We start from the raw sequence: 20362 nt of genomic DNA, 5'->3' as shown, positions 1-20362 counted from the left end.
ACTAACGCCGTTTCTTTTCGTGCTTACCAGCTGACCGCTTACCTCCGTATGGACGTCTTTCCAGCTTTTACCAGTTTGTCCAGCCGCTCACCATGTACACCGGTGGACTTGTGACGTGGAGCGATGACGGGGTTCAAGTCTGGTGTAGAACGCTTCCAGAAAGCAGGTATAAAAATATAATAAACACGTAAATAATAGTTTTTGCAAGATCAGATATGGTTGTGGCCAGAAGTTATTTATATAACTTATAAAATTTCCCATAACTTGTATTTTATTATGGTCTACCCCAACCCTAACCCAACCATCACAGTAGGGTAAAAACAGCACTCATACTGAGAATTATTTATGCTGTCTATTAAATTCAACACAGGCTCATTCTGAAAACGTAGTCCCGTGGACATTCTGGAGACTGCAAATTTTATAGCCGAAGGTACGTATGGCTGCATTTAGTTTTTTAAGTGAACGCTACAGGGCGGTGTGACACTGTGGAAGGCTTTTGCGTTGCAACCAGTTTGTCCAGTTTCATTTGTGAAAATTGTACGACATTGTGTACGGCGGACTTAAGACGCAGAGAGAAGTTGAACAAGACATTGACCATGACCAGGTTCGAGTCCGGGGAAGAGTGGTTCCAGAAATCAGGTAAGACAAAAACCGAATCCAAAAAAATTAAACCAACGAGTGAAATGTGGTAAAAATCAGACAAGGGCTTTCCTTTTTCTGGACATTGGTTGGGTTTTGGGAAGTAAGCGGGTGGGCGGGTCAATCAGTACAATTGGTTGGGTTTAGGGAAGGAGGAGGGTGAGTCAGTCGATTGGCCGGTCGGCCAGTTAATCATTCATTCAGTCAGACAGACAGACGGTCGACAGTGGCCTCTGGTGGGTTTACGCGAGAACAGCGAGGGTGCAAATAGCACTCGCGAGAGACATTAAAGATACGATAAAGCGCACACAGCGTCCTCTCGCGGATTCTTGACAACAAAAACTGCAAAAATACATACCACCCAGGAGGTAGTTCGCAGTCTCCAGAAACGTCCACAGGACTACGTTTTACAGAATAAGCCTGGGTTGATTAAATTACCCAATAAATTCCCACCCTAAACCCAACGGTCACAGTACTGTAAAAATATAAATTATGTTATAGAGAGTCATAAAAAAAGCTGCTATATTGATGTGCATATCGCACTTCCAGCGGGCCATGCATCCTATCTAGACCTTACCATCAATAACAGGGTGAGAATCTGGTAAAACCTAAAAACGTGGTAAAAATCAGGGCTTTCCTTTTTGTGGATTGCTTTTGAAAACACTGTTGGTTTGGTTTAGGGAAGGGGAGGGTGGGTCAGTCGATCAGTCAGTTGATAAGTTTGTCAGTCGACAGCAGCCTCTGGTGGATTTACGTGAGAAAAGCAGGAACGAATGGCACTCGCAAGAGAAATTGAGATCTGAAAAAGCGTACACAGCGCCCTCTGGTGGATTCGCGAAAAACCAAAACTGCAAAAAAGCATAGCTCCTGGGAGGTATTTGGTGCTCTCCAGAAATGTATACATGGGTACATATCAATAATAAGCCTGGGTTGCATTATTTCTAGAAACAAGACAAAAAAGCTTGAGTAAGTAAAGCATTTTATTTTTTTGCATTGCAGAAATTTGCTGTCATGCTTCTGTTTATTTAGGAAAAAATATTCTAGCATACCTGCTTTTCTGCAGTTGTTTGTTTTCTTTCTTCCTTGTTGTTTAAGACTAAACTATGTTGTGAAAAAAGGCATGTGTAAAAACTAGCCTGAAATGGCTCATGCGTGGCTTTCTACGAGTTTTTAGTCTTGTTTCTAGTTCAAATATCTTCTTAGATTTAAGTAAAAATTATGTTTTCCTGTTTTCAGAAATTTACAAATTGTGATCCTTAATTTAATATATATTCTTAAAGGTTTATCCGTTAAAAAACATTAGTCATTAAAAACATTATTAAACAGATTTGCAATTCCAATGGTTGAAAAACAAAATTCCTAAACATCGCATATAAGTCATATGTTGTATATGTGAAATCCAAACATGAACTTAACGTGGATTTATTGCCATATATCAAATATCAATATGGTTTGGGTTGCGATGACCCACTGTTTTGGTCATACTTTATTTTATGATACAATTCAGGTTATTTACTATCTATTAACTATGACTTTTGCCTCAATATACTCCTAATTTGCCTCTTATTAATAGTTATTTAGGTAGTTGTTGGGTTAGTGATGGCCATGCAGAATATGTGCTTTATGCAAATTAATAAACAGGTAATATATATATATATATATATATATATATATATATATATATATATATATATATATATATATATATATATATATAAGACATGACTTACACTTAAAAATAATGTTTGCTATACCTGGATGGGAGACCACAATGGAAAGCTAGGTTGCTACTTGAAGTGGTGTTAGTGAGGCCAGCAGGGGGCGCTCAACCTGTGGTCTGTGTGGGTCCTAATGCCCCAGTATATTGATTGGGGACTCTATACTCAGTGGGTGCCGTCTTTCAGACATTAAACCAAGTTCCTGACTTTCTGTGGTCATTACAAATCCCAGGATGTTCTTTGAAAAAGAGTAGGGGTTTAACCCTGGCATCCACATTTGCCCACTGGCCTCTATCCATCATGGCCTCATATCCATCCTCATATCACAATTGGCTTGTTCACTCCGTCTTCTCTCTACCAATCAGCTGCGGTGGTGTGCGGTGTTCACACTAGTGGTGGATGTGGAGACCCCCCCCCCCATCCTATTAAGTTAACTCAATGTCTTCAAGTTGTCCCAACATACACTGATTGTGTGGACCCAGCATTTTAACACAGCTTTTGCTTGAATCCCTGCACACTACAGCCCCAAAATGCATCTTTTTTAGTGAAGGCAGTGTAAAAGTATGCATTGAAAGCACATAAATGTCATGATGTGGGATGTCCTGTTGCTCAGGTGTCTGCAGACTCGTGACCCCAGAACCAAGTCTTAAAATGCAATGCTAATGCATGTGGCTGTTCATTTTACTGCTCATTTAAGCAGATTTACAGCACCCGTTCTATCTCTTGACCGCAGCGCTACTCTTATCTGTAATGAAAAGCGAGCGGAGCATTAATCAACAGCCCCGACTATCACATTAAATGTACTGTATATGAGGAGTAAACACGCCCCGAGACTCCTCCGTATCAGGAAAATAAGCCCTCGTTATATTTGTCACAATTTCACATCTGCTGTTTTTGAAGCAATGTACCATGAGGCCGTAAACCGCATTACAACCACGCATAAATTTGTCTGATTTGTGGCTGGAGTAACTAATTCCTTGAGTACATTTTAGAAAAACAAGCAGCCAGGCCTGAAATTGCAATTCTATAAGGGCTTTAAATTACCGAGTGGGGTATCGAGGACTGGCCTGATGTGCGGGTTATGGAAAGCGACGTTGCTTCCCGAGATTGAGTCAATAAAAGACAAGATGACTGAGGCATGTACTCAACCTGAATTAAAAGGAGAAGAGCCATGCATCTCATTTAGGCAGAGAGAGAGAGAGAGAGAGAGAGAGAGCTGCAGGCCATGTGTTTCATTCACACGTCTACAGCACTTACAGTGTCTCAATGAATAATGGCCTCCCAAACAATTGTTCTCTTCAAGCAGTCCTGCAGCTATTTCCTCTCAAAGTTCTCCAGATTCTCCAATAAGTGCATTTAATTACAGCCATTTATGACACTAAGTGCAGAACACTGCAGATGGAGAAAACCTACAGACCCGCTGGACGAACAAGAGACACATCTACAGATCACTGAGACACCAACCTACGGCAGGACTACTGAACTGCAAACTGGATAAAAATACTGAAGAAACACCTCAACGACCATTTAGAATGCCCTAACAACCAGCTAGCAACACTCTGACAACCATTTAACAAACACATAATAACACCCTGATAAACATTTAGAACACCGGACAACCACCCTGAATGCTCTTGAAACACCCTGACAACCACCCATAACACTCTAAAAAAACACCATGACAACCATTTAGAACACTCAATCAACCACCTAGCAATACCTTGACAACCGTTCAGAACACTCTAACAATCACCTACTGTAGCAACACCTTGACAACCACTCTGATATATAGAAACACCCTGACAACCACTCAGAACACTCTATTGACCACATAGCAACACTCTGACAATCACCCAGAACACTAAAAACCATCTAGCAACACCTTGGCAACCACCCAGATCACACAAGAAACACCCTGACAACCACTCAGAACTCACAAGAAACACCCTGACAACCACTCAGAACCCTAAGAACCACCTATAAACTCGCTGACAACCACTCAGAACTTACTAGAAACACCCTGGCAACCACCAGGAACACTAACAATCATCTAGAAACACCATGACAACCACTCAAAACACTAACAACGCCCTAGCAACACCCTGAGTACCATTCTCACTAAAACACTCTGACAACCACTCAGAACTCACTAGAAACACCCTGACAACCACCCAGAACACTAACAATCACCTAGCAACACCCTGACAACCACTCAAAACACTAATAACGCTCTAGTAACATCATGAGTACCATTCAAAACTCACTAAAACACCCTGACAACCTCTCAGAACTCACTAGAAACACCCTGACAACCACTCAGAACAGAAACAACCACATAGCAACACCCTGATAGCCACTCAGAAGTCACAGGAAACACCCTGACAACCCCTCAGAACACTAAAAACACCTAACAACACCCTGACAAACATGCAGAGCATTAAGAGCCACCTAGAAACACCCTGACGACTTCTCAGAATACTAACAACCACCTAGAAACACCCTGACAACCACTCAGAACACTAACAACCACCTAGAAACACCCTGACAACCACTCAGAACACTAACAACCACCTAGAAACACCCTGACGACCACTCAGAACACTAACAACCACCTAGAAACACCCTGACGACCACTCAGAAAACTAACAACCACTTAGAAACACCCTGGCAACCACTAAAAACACTAACAACCACCTAGAAACACCATGAAGACTTCTCAGAATACTAAAAACCACCTAGAAACACCCTGACAACCACTCAGAACACTAACAACCACCTAGAAACACCCTGACGACCATTCAAAACACTAACAATCACCTAGAAACACCCTGATGACCATTCAGAACACTAACAACCACATAGAAACACCCTGACAACCACTAAAAACACCCTGACAACCACTAAAAACTCTAACAACCACCTAGAAACACCCTGAAGACCACTCAGAACACTAACAACCACCTATCAACACCCTGACAACCACTCAAAACACTAACAACCACCTAGAAACACCCTGATGACCATTCAGAACACTAACAACCACATAGAAACACCCTGACAACCACTAAAAACACCCTGACAACCACTAAAAACTCTAACAACCACCTAGAAACACCCTGACGACCACTCAGAATACTAACAACCACCTATCAACACCCTGACAACCACTCAAAACACTAACAACCACCTAGAAACACCCTGACAACCATTCAGAACACTAACAACCACCTAGAAACACCCTGACAACCACTAAAAACACCCTGACAACCACTAAAAACACTAACAACCACCTAGAAACACCCTGAAGACCACTCAGAACACTAACAACCACCTAGAAACACCCTGACAACCACTCAGAATACTAAAAACCCCCTAGAAACACCCTGAAAACCACTCAAAACACTAACAACAACCTAGCAACACCCTGACAACTATTCAGAAATCACTAGAAATACCCTGGCAACCATTCAGAATACTCTAACAACCACCTAGAAACCCCTTATTCATCTTTGGCAGTTTGGTGAGGGAAACAGCACTCAGTTCAAACTTCTCCAATCACCTATAGCTGTACGGCTGTTTACGAAATTTTTACCACATCCTTGAGCTTCAGATGACAAACGACACTCTAAATTTTACAGCTCCAGTGACGAACAGAGTCATCAATTATTCCTCGACTCCAGTAATTCTGAAGGAAGCATATTAATACTGCGGAGCAAAACAATTCTTCAATCCGACTTCGAAAGGGGAACTGGGCAGAACGGAGGCGCAAAATTAAAATAATTTCTCTTTTAGTGTGTAAAACAATAGCAGTCGCTTAGCTTTATTAAAATGCCCAATAATAACTGATTTAAAGGCTATAAAATAGTATTCATTAGAGAGTCGTGGTTAAAGAGTTATTGGAAGTGTACCTAAACGTGTCACTTTTATAGCGAGCCAGCCAGATCATATAATTTGAAAAGAGTGTGATTATATTTGAGATTTGTCCTGAAGCATTAGCGGGGAGCTCGTAAAGAGCTGGGATTTAATATGATGCTTTCAGTCAGTTTAATTGAATTTTAATTGCCACTTTGGGCAGAAGGTTTAGATCGGATCAATAAAATATTAAAGATTCAGTGCTTTGGTGTGGATTCTTCTCCGGTTTCGCACTGCTGAGGATCTGGCCGCTTGTTTAAGACTGCAGATCTTGATGCTTAATTCAGACTGTATCTGATTTTGTACATCTTCTTTTAAAAGTGACTGGTATCTGACGTCTGCATTTACACCGCATGACCCAGAGAGAAAAAAAAGAGTGGGCGTTGACTGACAGCTGTGATAATAGAAGAGTCATAATCTGTTCACAGGGTTTCATTAATATTATTTTGACAAATTAATTTGTTAGTACTTATTGTAGCCATCGTCGGCTGCACATCCATGATGCCAATCTCCCGTTCCACCACATCCCAAAGCTGCTCTATTGGATTGAGCTCTGGTGACTGTGGAGGCCATTTGAGTACAGTGAACTCATCGTCATGTTCAGCAGTCTGAGATGATTGAGCTTTATGACATGCTGCGTTATCCTGCTGGAAGTAGCCATCAGAAGATGGAGACACTGTGCTCATAAAGGGATGGACATGGTCAGCAGCAATACTCAGGTAGGCGGTGGCGTTGATGCTCAATTGGTACTAATGGACCCAAAGAAAATCTCCCCCACACCATTACACCACCACCACCAGCCTGAACCGCTGATACAAGGCAGGATGATCCATGCTTTCATGTTGCTGAGGCCAAATTGTGAGCCGAGCATCCGAATGTGTCAGCAGAAATGGAGACTCATCAGAGCAGCAACGTTTCTCCAATCTTCTATTGTCCAGTTTTGGTGAGTCTGTGTGAATTGTAGCCTCAGTTTCCTGTTCTTAGCTGACAGGAGCGGCACCCGGTGTGCTCTTCTGCTGCTGTAGCCCATCCGCCTCAAGGTTGGCCGTGTTGTGTGTTCAGAGATGCTCTTCTGCAGAGCTCGGTTGTAGCGAGTGCTTATTTGAGTTACTGTTGCCTTTCTATCAGCTGGAACCAGTCTGGCCATTCTCCTCTGACCTCTAGCCTCATCATTAAGGCATTTGCGCCCACAGAACTGCCGCTCACTGGATATTTCCTCTTTGTCGGAGCATTCTCTGTAAAGCCTAGAGAAGGTTGTGCGTGAAAATCCCAGTAGATCAGCAGTTTCTGAAATACTCATGTTCAAAGTCTCTTAAATCCCCTTTCTTCCTCATTCTGATGCTCACTCTGAACTGCCGCAGATCGTCTTGATCATGTCTACATGCCTAAGTGCAGTGAGCTGCTGCCATGTGATTGGCTGATTAGACATTTGCTTTAACAAGCAGTAGGACAGGTGTACCTAATAAAGTGTCAAGTGAGTATAAATTGGCCATATCTGTGAGGGAATAAAAGCGTAACTGGGTCAGGCAGTGTAAATGCAGCCTATGATGTGTTTTCCAGTGTCTGGTGTGTTTCCGGTCTGTCCGACAGCACAGGGTGGATAAATCCAGCAGAAGAAGAGCGCCGGATGCCATTAATTAAGCGACTGGAGGAGGAGTGTTGGGTCACCTTCAGAGGGAAGGCCTTAATGTGCCAGAGCTATAAATATTTTGAAATGTCACACCTCGCCGAGACGGCATCAGAGCCCAATCAGCGGCATAAATCAGCAGCGCTAAACGACGAGGACAGAAAAGATGGCTCTTTGGTATTTTAGAAATAATTACTAATACAAAAAGGGTAATGAACGAAGCTATAAATTCCATTAAAAACAGACTAGCGCTGGGTTATTTGCGATCTTCAGAAAAAAATGGTCCTTGCTGAATGGTTCTGTTTGCAAAACTGTTTGCATGATGTCATGGCAGCGGCTGATTAACGGTCCGCTAACTGACCACAGTGCTGAAGACCAGAGCACAGCGTAAATGATATGATGTCAGATTACCAAAACTGCATTAATAAATATAGAGCGCTGAAGGGATGATGTAATTGCAGGGCAAAACTAGTAAACACTCGAAGTCAGTGGGCCTATCACACTGCAAGATAACGCTTTTCTGACATCAAGCTTTTGTCTTGTTTCTAGTCCAAAAATCTAAAAACTCTCAAATCATGAAGCATTTTCTAGATGAGCAAAAACACATCGTCTTGATTTCAGAAATAATATGCTAAAATTAGGTGAGTTCTTCTGAAAAACTCACTTTATTTAGGGTGTGGTTACTATTAATTATTATTACTTTAGGGTGCGACGAAGTGGCGCAGTAGGTAGTGCTGTCGCCTCACAGCAAGAAGGTCGCTGGGTCGAACCTCGGCTCAGTTGGTGTTTCTGTGTGGAGTTTGCATGTTCTCCCTGCGTTCATGTGGGTTTCCTCTGGGTGCTCCGGTTTCCCCCACAGTCCAAAGACATAGGGGACTAAAGGGGAATTGGGTAGGCTAAATTGTCCGTAGTGTATGTATGTATGTGTGTGTGTGTGTGTGTGTGTGTGTGTGTGTGTGTGTGTCTGTGGATGTTTCCCAAAGATGGGTTGCGGCTGGAAGAGCATCTGCTGCGTAAAAACGTGCTGGATAAGTTGCCGGTTCATTCCGCTGTGGTGACCCCGGATTAATAAAGGGACTGAGCCGACAAGAAAATGAATGAATGAATGAATTATTTTAGAGTGGAGTTATCAGTCATTTAGGGTGTGGTTATTAGTCATTTGGGGTGAGACTATCAGTCCATTAAAGCGGGGCTATCTGTTTTTTAGGGTGGAATTATTAGTCTTTTAGGGGGGGTTATTGGTCTTTTGGGGTGGGACTATCAGCAGGCTTATTAATCATTAAAGGTGGAGTTATCAGTCCTTTAGAACGGGACTATTAATCATATAGAGCAGGGTTGTTACTCATTTAGGGTGGAGTTATCAGTCCTTTAGGGTGGGCTTATTAGGGCTTTAGGGTGGACTATCAGTCATTTGGGGCAGGGTTATTAGTCATTTGAGGTGGAGTTATCAGTCTTTTAAGGTGGGACTGTCATTTAGGGTGTGGTTATTAGTCATTTGGGCCAGGACTATCTGTCCATTAGAGCTGGGCTATCTGTTTTTTAGGGTGAAATTACAAGTCCTTTAGGGCAGGGCTATTGGTATTTTAGGGCGGGACTATCGGTCCTTTTGAGCAGGGTTATTAATCATTAAGTTATCAGTCCTTTAGAATGGGACTATTAATCATTTAGGGCAGGGTTATTAGTCATTTAGGGTGAAGTTATCAGTCCTTTAGGGAGGGGTTATTAATTGTTCAGAGTGGAGTTATCAGTCCTTTAAAGCGGGGTTATTAGTCATTTAGGGCGGGGCTATCAGTCCTTTAGGGTGGGTGTATTAGGGCTTTAGGGTGGGGTTATTAGTCCTTTAGGGTAGACAATTAGTCATTTAGGGTGGGATTTTTAGTCATTTGGGGTAGAGTATCAATCCTTTTAGGCGGGGCTATCAGTCCTTTAGAGTGGGGTTATTAGTAAATTAGGGGAGAGTAATCTGTCCTTTAAGGTGGAGTTATCAGTCCTTTAAGGCAGCACCATCTGTCATTTAGGGCGTGGTTATTAGTCATTTAGGGTGGAGTTATCAGTCCATTAGAGTAGGACTCTCAGTAATTTAGGGCGTGGTTATTAGTCATTAAGGGTGGAGTTATCAGTCCATTAGAGTAGGACTCTCAGTAATTTAGGGCGTGGTTATTAGTCATTAAGGGTGGAGTTATCATTCCTTTAGGGTAGGATTCTCAGTAATTTAGGGCATGCTTATTAGTCATTTGGGACAGGACTATCCATCCGCTGTGGCTTTCTGTTTTTTAGGGTAAAATTATTAGTCCTTTAGGGCGGGGTCACTGTTTTTTTGGGGCGGGACTATCGGTCCTTTTAAGAGAGGTTATTAATCATTAAGGGTGAAGTTATCAGTCCTTTAGGGCGGGGCTATCAGTCATTTAGGGCGGGGTTATTGGTCATTTAGGGTGGGGCTATCAGTCATTTAGGGCGGGGTTATTAGTCATTTAGGGTGGAGTAATCAGTCATTTAGGGTGGGGCTATCAGTCCTTTAGGGTGGAGTTATCACTGTCTCCTTTCTGCACTGCCTTCACGGGAGGAAGTGTTTAAAATGAATAATGAGATTCTGACTGTAGAGTTTAGCTCCTTGTTTCATCGTCAGGCATCTGAAAGCATCCTGCAGCAGAAGGTGCCGACGGTCACTCCAGTGGACAGTAGAATGCTCCACAGCCTAGTACAAACTGGCATTCAAATCTTCCCCGATTCTGTTAGCCACACCCATCTTTCAATGATCCAGCTGGTTCCCAAAGAATAAAAAATAAGAGGTAAAGAGGACAATTTTAACTTCCAACTTTAAGATGTTTGTGAATACGGGCACAGGGGTCTTTTACTAGTGATTGAGTCTCCATCAGCTGAAGATCTGGCAGGCTCCAGGTCTGTACACAGTATATACAGTACTGATGTGGTTTCAGTCTTCTCAGTGATGTGTTGAAGCAGAAGTTAGATGTGTGTGTGTGTGTGTGTGTGTGCTGGATCAGCTCTGTTCTCTTGTAACGATTAAGAGAGAGTGTGTGTGTGGACAGATGAGATGAAGAGCAGCAGATGAAGAGATGTGCAGGTTCCTGCTGCTCCTGCAATAAAGATCTGCACATCTGCTGCGCCGTGGAGGAGAATCTCTGACTGCAGATGACGCTGCTGCTGAGGGTCTTAATGACGGATCGCAGCTGATTAATGATGCTAATGAACGCTATTGTTCTCCACTGACACCGCTGGCTTGGGTGGCAGCCAGATGCTCGCTAGTTACACGCTGTAAAAACATTCAAATGCATCATTTTTGTCTTGTTTTGAGTCCAAATATCTAAAAGTTGTTAAATAAACAAGCATTTTCTCATGTTTTCAGAAATAATGAGTCAAAATGAAGAGAGTTTTTTCTTAAAACAAGCAAAATAATCTGCCGGGTAAATGATCTAAAAGAAGATTATTTAGATATGTAGATGTCTGTATGCTCTTGTGTGGTATTTAATGTTGTTCATTGTGAATTGTACTCAAAAATAACTACATAAATAAAAAACCTTCCCTCTGAGGAGTTGAGATTTCACAGGAGGGGAATGATTTAGTCTTCAGCTGTATAAACGGTGATGCTGACATGATTCCCTGAGCTGTGGATAAATGATGGCCGTTGTTTCTCTCAGTTCTTCTTCTCCCCGCGAGCGCAGAGTTTTCCCTCAGACAGTGAGCGTTCGGGACGTCCCGCGCCGGGGGACCACAGACAGACTGATCTTCTCTTCATCAGACGCCTCAGGCTTCTCCACACATCTGTGTCTGCTTCCTTCTGTCCGCCATATTCCCATGATGCACTGCCACAAACGCCACCATTTCTCCAGCTCTGCAGGAAAACACGGCACTGTTTAGTTGCTCTTGGTTTGTTTTCTTTTTTATTATTAAGATACAAAACTAAAGTGATTTCAATAGCACTTTGAAGAAGCTTTTTGGTAAACAATAAATAAATAAATAAATATATATATATATATATATTTTTAGCTATGTCCACCTATAATATGTGTATATATATATATATATATATATAAATATAAATATATATATATATATATATATATATATATATATATATATATATATATATATATATTTATATATATTTTTATAAAAAAATGTTTTATCTATGTCCAGCTATAATAAATAAATAAAAAAAAATAATATATATATATATATATATACATATATATATATATAAAATCTATGTCCACCTATAATATAATATATATATATATATATATATATATATATATATATATATATATATATATATATATATATATATATATTTTTTTTTTTAATCCATGTCCACCTATTATATATATATGACGTGGTTTTTTTATAAAAAAAAAAAAATATATATATATATATATATATATATATATATATATATATATATATATATATATATATATATATATATATATATATATATATATATTTTTTTTTTTTTTTATATATTTTTATAAAAAAATGTTTTATCTATGTCCACCTATAATAAAATATATATATATATATATATATATATATATATATATATATATATATATATATATATATATATATATATATATATATTTTTTTTTTTTTATCCATGTCCACCTATTATATATATATGACGTGGTTTTTTTATTAAAAAAATATATATATAAATATATATATATATATATAAATATATAAATATATATATATATATATATATATATATATATATATATATATATATATATATATATATGTATATATTTTTTTATATATTTTTATAAAAAAAATGTTTTATCTATGTCCACCTATAAAAAAAAAAAAAATATATATATATATATATATATATATATATATATATATATATATATATATATATATATATATATATATATATATAAAAATGGTGGGAATAAATAAAAAAAATGTAAAAACAATTTTAATGTTATTGATCTGAACTGAATCAACACTAAACTGTTTTGAGTGTGTGTGTTTGTGTGTGTGTTTCATGTTGTATAACGTGTTTTGTGAATAAATATGAAGCATTGGTGATGCCAATGTCTGGTGTACTTACTTCAGTCTGATCTGATGCTTACTCACCCAACACACTCACACACAGACACACACACACACTCGCATGCACACACACTCAATATCACACACACGCATACACACAGTCTTGTTTTCAGCATCATTAAGCTCTGGCGCGCCACAGTTTTCCTGACAGGATGAGGAACAGCAGCGGGTCTCACCCGCAGGTACTGCAGCCATTATTACTGCAGAAAACACACTCATACAGGCCCCGCTGCAGCTCAAGGGGAGACCGCTAATTAGGGGACAAACACGGCTGCAAAATCACTCCCTCAAACCTGTGGACTTCTGGATCTCTGCAAAGTCGCGCTTCATTTGAATGCCATGAAAGAGAGTGAGAGTGGAGCGTCAGTCTGTACAATAAAATACCACCATCCTCCAATTAACACACACTACTTGTTTGGTTGCACTTGCACACACAGCTGTAACTCACAATCCATGATTACCTGGACTGTAAAGACACCTCTCATTTTCACAAACACACTTCTGAGTCTTGTTTACCTGTAAAATTACCAATCGATATTTCTGTCTAGCCTTGCCGTGCCTTTTGATCCTAGCCTTGTTTAATTGTTTATGCTGTGACAGCCACAGCCATTTCACCCTGCAGCCTAAAACTGGTCACTGACTGAAGCTAAGCAGGGCTGAGCCTGGTCAGTATTTGGATGGGAGATCACAGCTAGGTTGCTGTTGAAAGTGGTGTTAGTGAGGGCTTAATCTGCAGTCTATGAGAGTCGTAGTGTCCCAGTAAAGTGAAGGGGACACTATACTGCCAGTGAGCACCGTCTCCTGGATAAAATGTTAAAGTGAGGTCCTGACTCTCTGTGCTCATTAATAATCCCATGGCACTTCTGGTAAAGAGTAGCGGTGTAACCCCAGTGTCCTGGCCATAATCCATCATGGTCTCCCAATCATCCCCATCCATTGAATTGGCCCTATTGTTGGTGTTTGGTTAGCACTAGGGATGTAACGATCATAGATTTTGGTTGTGCGATTATAGTCTGAAGAAAAATCATGGTTTTCACGATTATTATGCATTCGTTAATTTCAAAACACTGCTAGTTTAGAAAATCACATGAAAACTCTTTATATTTTAAAGTGTTGTTTATTGCTGCTCAGTGGCGCAGTAGGTAGTGCTGTCGCCTCACAACAAGAAGGTCGCTGGTTCGAACCTTGGCTCAGTTGGTGTTTCTGTGTGGAGTTTGCATGTTCTCCTCGTGTTGGCGTGGGATTTCCACAGCGGTTCATTCCGCTGTGGCGACCCTGGATTAATAAAGGGACTAAGCCGACTAGAAAGTGAATGAAAAGTTTTGCCATTTAAACATAAGAAATAATTTTACACTGAAAATAAATGTCAATAAAAAAATAATAAATTAAATTAAATGTAAATAAATAAATCAATTTAAAATAATAAAAATGTATTAATTAATTTTAAATACATAAAATAAATGACAATAAATAAACAAATTTTTAATAAATTAATAGAAATTTCAGCAAATCAAAATAAACTAATTAAATGTAAATAAATTAAAAATAAATTACAATAAATAAATTAAAATAAATAAAAAAAGTTAAATACAAATATAAAATTTAAATAAATTATTTTAAAATAAATTAATAAATAAACAAAAAATAAAATTAATTAAAATCATAAATAAATAATATTAAAATTGATAAAATCAATCAATAAATGAATAAATAAATAAGTAGTATTAGTTTAATGTGAATCTAAGTTAATAGTTAAGCATTTCCCTTTAAAAAGGAAGAAATGTATTCAAAGGCTGCTGAACCTGTATTTTGTATTTTGTTTCTCAGTGTAGGGCGCTCACAGCATTCTTTCAACTAGTAGGTGCATCTGGAAAGCACGGGTCCGTCGCTCCATATATGCAAGCCACGCGCCTCCATTGGAAATAAGAACTTGCGTGTGCAAAAGATGCGATATGCGACTGGCCCTTAGTCAATAGCCTCAGCCATAGTTAATCCAGTGCACATACTTCAAACTAGCACTCAGTTGGCATCACTTTAAGTTGCAGCAGTTTTGTTCCATGCAGAAGCACGGTGTTGAGAAGCTTCACGATTAATTAACCGTGATGAATTAAAGTACAGTTAATAGTGAAATCTCTTAATCGTTGCATCACTAGTTAGCGCACTACTACCATTGTCCTATGGCTGCCATCGAATCATCCAAGTGGATGCTGCACACAGGTGGTGGAGTAGGGAGAAGTGCTTTGGGTGTATGTTTGTTTGCGGCCTGCCCTGACCTCTTTGCCAGTGACCACGACTACGCTATTGGACTACCCCTATCATACCGTTTGCTCCTGTTTTGACCATTGCCTGTCTGACCAAGTCGTAAATAAACTGCATTTGTACTCTAAACTCTGTTTTCACCCCGACCATTGTTACACCGGTGATGGAGCTGTGTCATCTGTTCTTTAAAGCACAGAGAAACGGGAGTTAAGCAAGCCAAACTGAACTCCTTTCACTAAGAATAAGACATGGGTTTAACATGGAGTCCTACTGTTTTTTGCTAGTCCAGAAAATGATTCTTGATTTAGCTTATTTTAGATATTTGGACTGGAGACAAGACAGAGATTAAAATATCTTCTTGTATAGTCAGTCATAGCAGAAGCCATTCATTAAACGCCCATATGGACGTCATTAGTTTTCATTTCTTGACCGAGCTTATAGCCGGACATGCACACGATAAAGAGAAGAAGACAAAACGAAGAGGAAAAAGCCGAAAGTTTCAGCGGCGTGGAATCAGGATGGATGTGCTGGGTTTTATGGCTGCTGTAATGACTGGCCTTTTGTTGAAACAGGAGTTAGTTCCAGCGTTTAACCCCGGCGCATTAATTTCTGCTGCGCTCTGGACATCTCCATCAGACGCTTAATGAAAGACACAGATACACTTCTTCATCCTGCTGATTACTGCTGCAAAAACCTGCTGTAAATTTCAGACGCTCGTCTGCGCATAAATCATGACCGCGGTGAGGGGAGGAAAGTGTCATGAATACCGTGGAAAACTCAGAGAACAGAAAAGTCACATGCAGTGCTCAGCATGAACGAGCAAAACCAATGTTTCATCCATATCCCAGAGAATACAGACTACATGTTGAGCTGCATTTAAACAGTTTAATCTTTATGGTAAACTACTGCATTTTACTCAGTTATAGTATCATACAGCAGAGCTTTGAATTCTGGGAAAGTCACTTAATGGTCATTAACTGTACTGTATATATTAAGGAAACGTACTGTTCTCCATTCATTCATTCCTTTTTTATTTCAGCTTAGTCCCTTTATTAATCAGGGGTCACCAGTGGAATGAACCGCCAACTTATCCAGCATATGTTTTTACGCAGTGGATGCCCTTCGATTTGCAACCCATCTTTGGGAAACACCCATACACACTCATTCCACACACACACTATGAACAATGTAGTTGATCAGTTCCCCTATAGCGCATGTGTTTGGACTGTGGGGGAAACCGGAGCACGCGGAGGAAACCCACGCCAACAAGGGGAGAACATGCAAACTCCACACAGAAACACCAACTGACCCAGCCGAGACTCAAACCAGCAACCTTCTTGCTGTGAAGCGACAGCACTACTTATTGCGCCACCGCGTCACCACTGTTATCCAGGTCAGGTTACCGCAATTTTTACAGTTTTTTTAACATTAGAAAATAAGATAGAAACTATATATATATCTCTTTTTTATTTTATTTCATTGATTTTAAGTACAATTTGTTAAGATTTCAAAAATAAGGAAGAAATCATAAAATATTTTTACATTGTTGTGGTAAACTACAGTATTTCAGTATTTGATTAATTTATAGCATCATACAGCAGTGTTTTAAATTCTGGAAACTCGATTTATTTTTATTAACTAAATAATAATACAGAAATGTATGCATTACAGTTGACAAAGAGTTTTTACTGCAGTAGTTTTAGAGTTTTTTAGTGATTTGTATTCGGGGGAAAGACAATTTACAGTTATTAACTGTATATATCAAGGACACTGTGCTGTTAACCAGGTTTCAGATCTTTACTGTTGAATTTTTACAGTTTTTTTACAGTAAAAAATGAGGTAGAAACTATAAAATATGTCAACTTTTTTATAGTAAACTACAGTATTTCATCAATTTATAGCATCATACACCAGTGTTTTAAATACTGGGAAAGACTATTTACAGGTATTAACAGTCTATATTAAGGAAACATAACGTCAACCAAGTTACAGATCTTTACTGGAGCATTTTTACAGGATTTTTTCCCCATTGCAAATAAAATTGAACTGTAATATATAATTTTGCTGTAAACTACCATATTTTATTAATTTATACTATCATACATCAGTGTTTTGAATTCTGGGAAAGTCAGTTTATGGTTATTAACTGTATATATTAGAGAAAAGAACTGTTAAACAAGGCATTTTACAGTTTTCTTAACCATTTAAAATTAAGATAGAATATGTGTGTGTGTGTGTGTGTGTATAAATATATATATATATATATATATATATATATATATATATATATATATATATATATATATATATATACACACACACACACACACACACACACACACACACACACACACACACACACTATATATATATAGTAAACTACTGTATTTTATTAATTTATAGTATGAATCACCAGAGTTTTAATTCTGGGAAATCAATTTACAGTTATTAACTGTATAAATTAAGGACACATACTGTTAACCAGCGTACTGATTCATACAGCAGTATTCCTACAGTTTTTACTGTTAAAAATAAGGTAGAAACCATAAATAAAAACAAAATGGTTAACTACCATATTTCATTTGTTTATATTATCAAACACCAGTGTTTTGAATTCTGGGAAAAATTATTTACAGTTATTAACCGTATATATTAAGGAAATTTACTGTTAACCATGTTACAGATTTTTACTGTTGCATTTTATACAGTTTTTACAATGAAAAATAAGGTAGAAACCATAAAATATTGTAACATTGTTATGGTAAACTACAGTATTTCATTAATTTATAGCATCACACACCAGTGTTTTATATTCTGGGAAGTTGATGTACGGTAATTAACTGTATATAATAAGGAAATGTACTGTTAACCATTTTACAGATTTTTACTCTAGTATCTTTTTTTTTTACTGTTAAAAATAAGGTAGAAACCATGATGTAAAAAATATGGTAAAACTACTGTATTTTAATTGTTTATACTATCTTTCACCAGTGTTTTATATTCTAAAAACCCAATGTACAGTTATTAACCGTATATATCAAGGAAATGTACTGTGGTACAGATATTTACTGAAGCATTTTATACAGAAAATAAAGAAGAAATCTAATTCTACTTTATTTAAAACTGTACAATCTGTAAAAAAAAAATGCTACAGTAAAGATTTATTTATTTTAATTTTACAGTAAACTACCGTATTTTACCAATTTATAGTATCATACAGCAGTCTTATGAATTCTGGGAAAGACAATTTACAGTGATTAAGCGTATATATTACGGAAACGTATTGTTAAACAGGTTACAGATCTTTACTGAGGCATTTTTATACAGTTTTATACTGTTTAAAATAAAGTATATATATATATATATATATATATATATATATATATATATATATATATATATATATATATATATAAAATACATATATATATAATAAAATACGGTAGTTTACCATAAAAAAATATTATATGTATGTGTGTGTGTGTGTGTGTGTGTGTGTGTGTGTGTGTGTGTGTGTGTATATATATATATACACACACACACACACACACACACATACATATAATGTTTTTTTATGGTAAACTACCGTATTTTATTAATTTACAAAAGTTTTTAAAGTATCTGGAAATAGAGTTATTAACTGTATAAGGACACATACTGTTAACCAGGTTACAGATTTTTACTGTAGCATGTTTACAGGCTTTTACAATTAAAAATAAGGCAGACAAATACATGTTCCTCCCAGATGAACGACTGAACACAACAATGAAGTGTCCACAGCCTGCAGCGGCGCCACGCACAACATTAACATGCTAATTTACATGAAATTACTCCCGTCCTGCAGCAGTAATTGAATTTGTTTGACCAGTACAGTGCAGCCGGCAGAAGACATTCGCAGACATTATTCTTCCACATGAGCAATTCTGAAACATGAGTGACGGAAAAAAAACCCTACTGTACACACACACACACACACACACACACACACACACACACACACACACACACACACACCTGCTGTGTTTTTTCCTGCAGATGTGAGTGTGCTGGTCTTTGTGCTCGGCTGCTGTCATCACACGTCAATCAATGTCATCAGTGTCCTGTCAGGACCGCTGCTTTCTCATTATACACTCGTGTTCTGCAGCTCACCGTAATGAAAGATTTCTGCAGCAGCTTATTTTAAACATGTCACCCGCCTCACGTGCCTACTACAGCATTACAATCATAGAAATCTGACATAATTACAAGCCAACACAACCCTACACAGTGCCGCAGCCTGTAACGAGTGCTGCTTTTTGTATTTGATATAAACAGATTTTTAGCGAATATGCCTTATTGTCGAATATGGACAAACCAAAGCATGTGTTCATGTCATCACTTAAATTTAAATGACATTTTTAACCCAACCACTGGGTTACAACCATCCAGGATTTTCTTTGAGTGCATAAAACAAAAGTACTGTAGTGTTGTTTTTATGACAACATGGTAAAATGTCAGTTTACAGCCTGTAATATACACTCATTGGCCACTTTATTAGGTATACCTCCCTAGTAACAGGTTGGACCCCCATTTGCCTTCAGAACTGCTTTAATCCTTTATGGCAGAGATTCAACAAGCAACTGGAAATATTCCTCAGAGATTTTGCTCCACATTGACATGATAGCATCACACAGTTGCTGGAATCTCCCGTTTCTTCTCAAAGCTGCTCTATTGGATTGAGCTCTGGTGACTGTGGAGGCCATTTGAGTACAGTGAACTCATCGTCATGTTCACCAGTCTGAGATGATTGAGCTTTATGACATGCTGCGTTATCCTGCTGGAAGTAGCCATCAGAAGATGGAGACACTGTGCTCATAAAGGGATGGACATGGTCAGCAGCAATACTCAGGTAGGCTGTGGCGTTGATGCTCAATTGGTACTAATGGACCCAAAGAAAATCCCCCCCACACCATTACACCACCACCACCAGCCTGAACCGCTGATACAAGGCAGGATGATCCATGCTTTCATGTTGTTGAGGCCAAATTGTGAGCCGAGCATCCGAATGTGTCAGCAGAAATGGAGACTCATCAGAGCAGCAACGTTTCTCCAATCTTCTATTGTCCAGTTTTGGTGAGTCTGTGTGAAT

This window comes from Danio rerio, chromosome 17 (genome assembly GCF_052040795.2).
Source record: "Danio rerio strain M-AB ecotype USA chromosome 17, GRCz13ab, whole genome shotgun sequence".
NCBI lineage: Eukaryota > Metazoa > Chordata > Actinopteri > Cypriniformes > Danionidae > Danio > Danio rerio.
The sequence above is the reverse complement of the archived record's forward strand: the minus strand, read 5'-3'. Positions refer to the sequence as shown.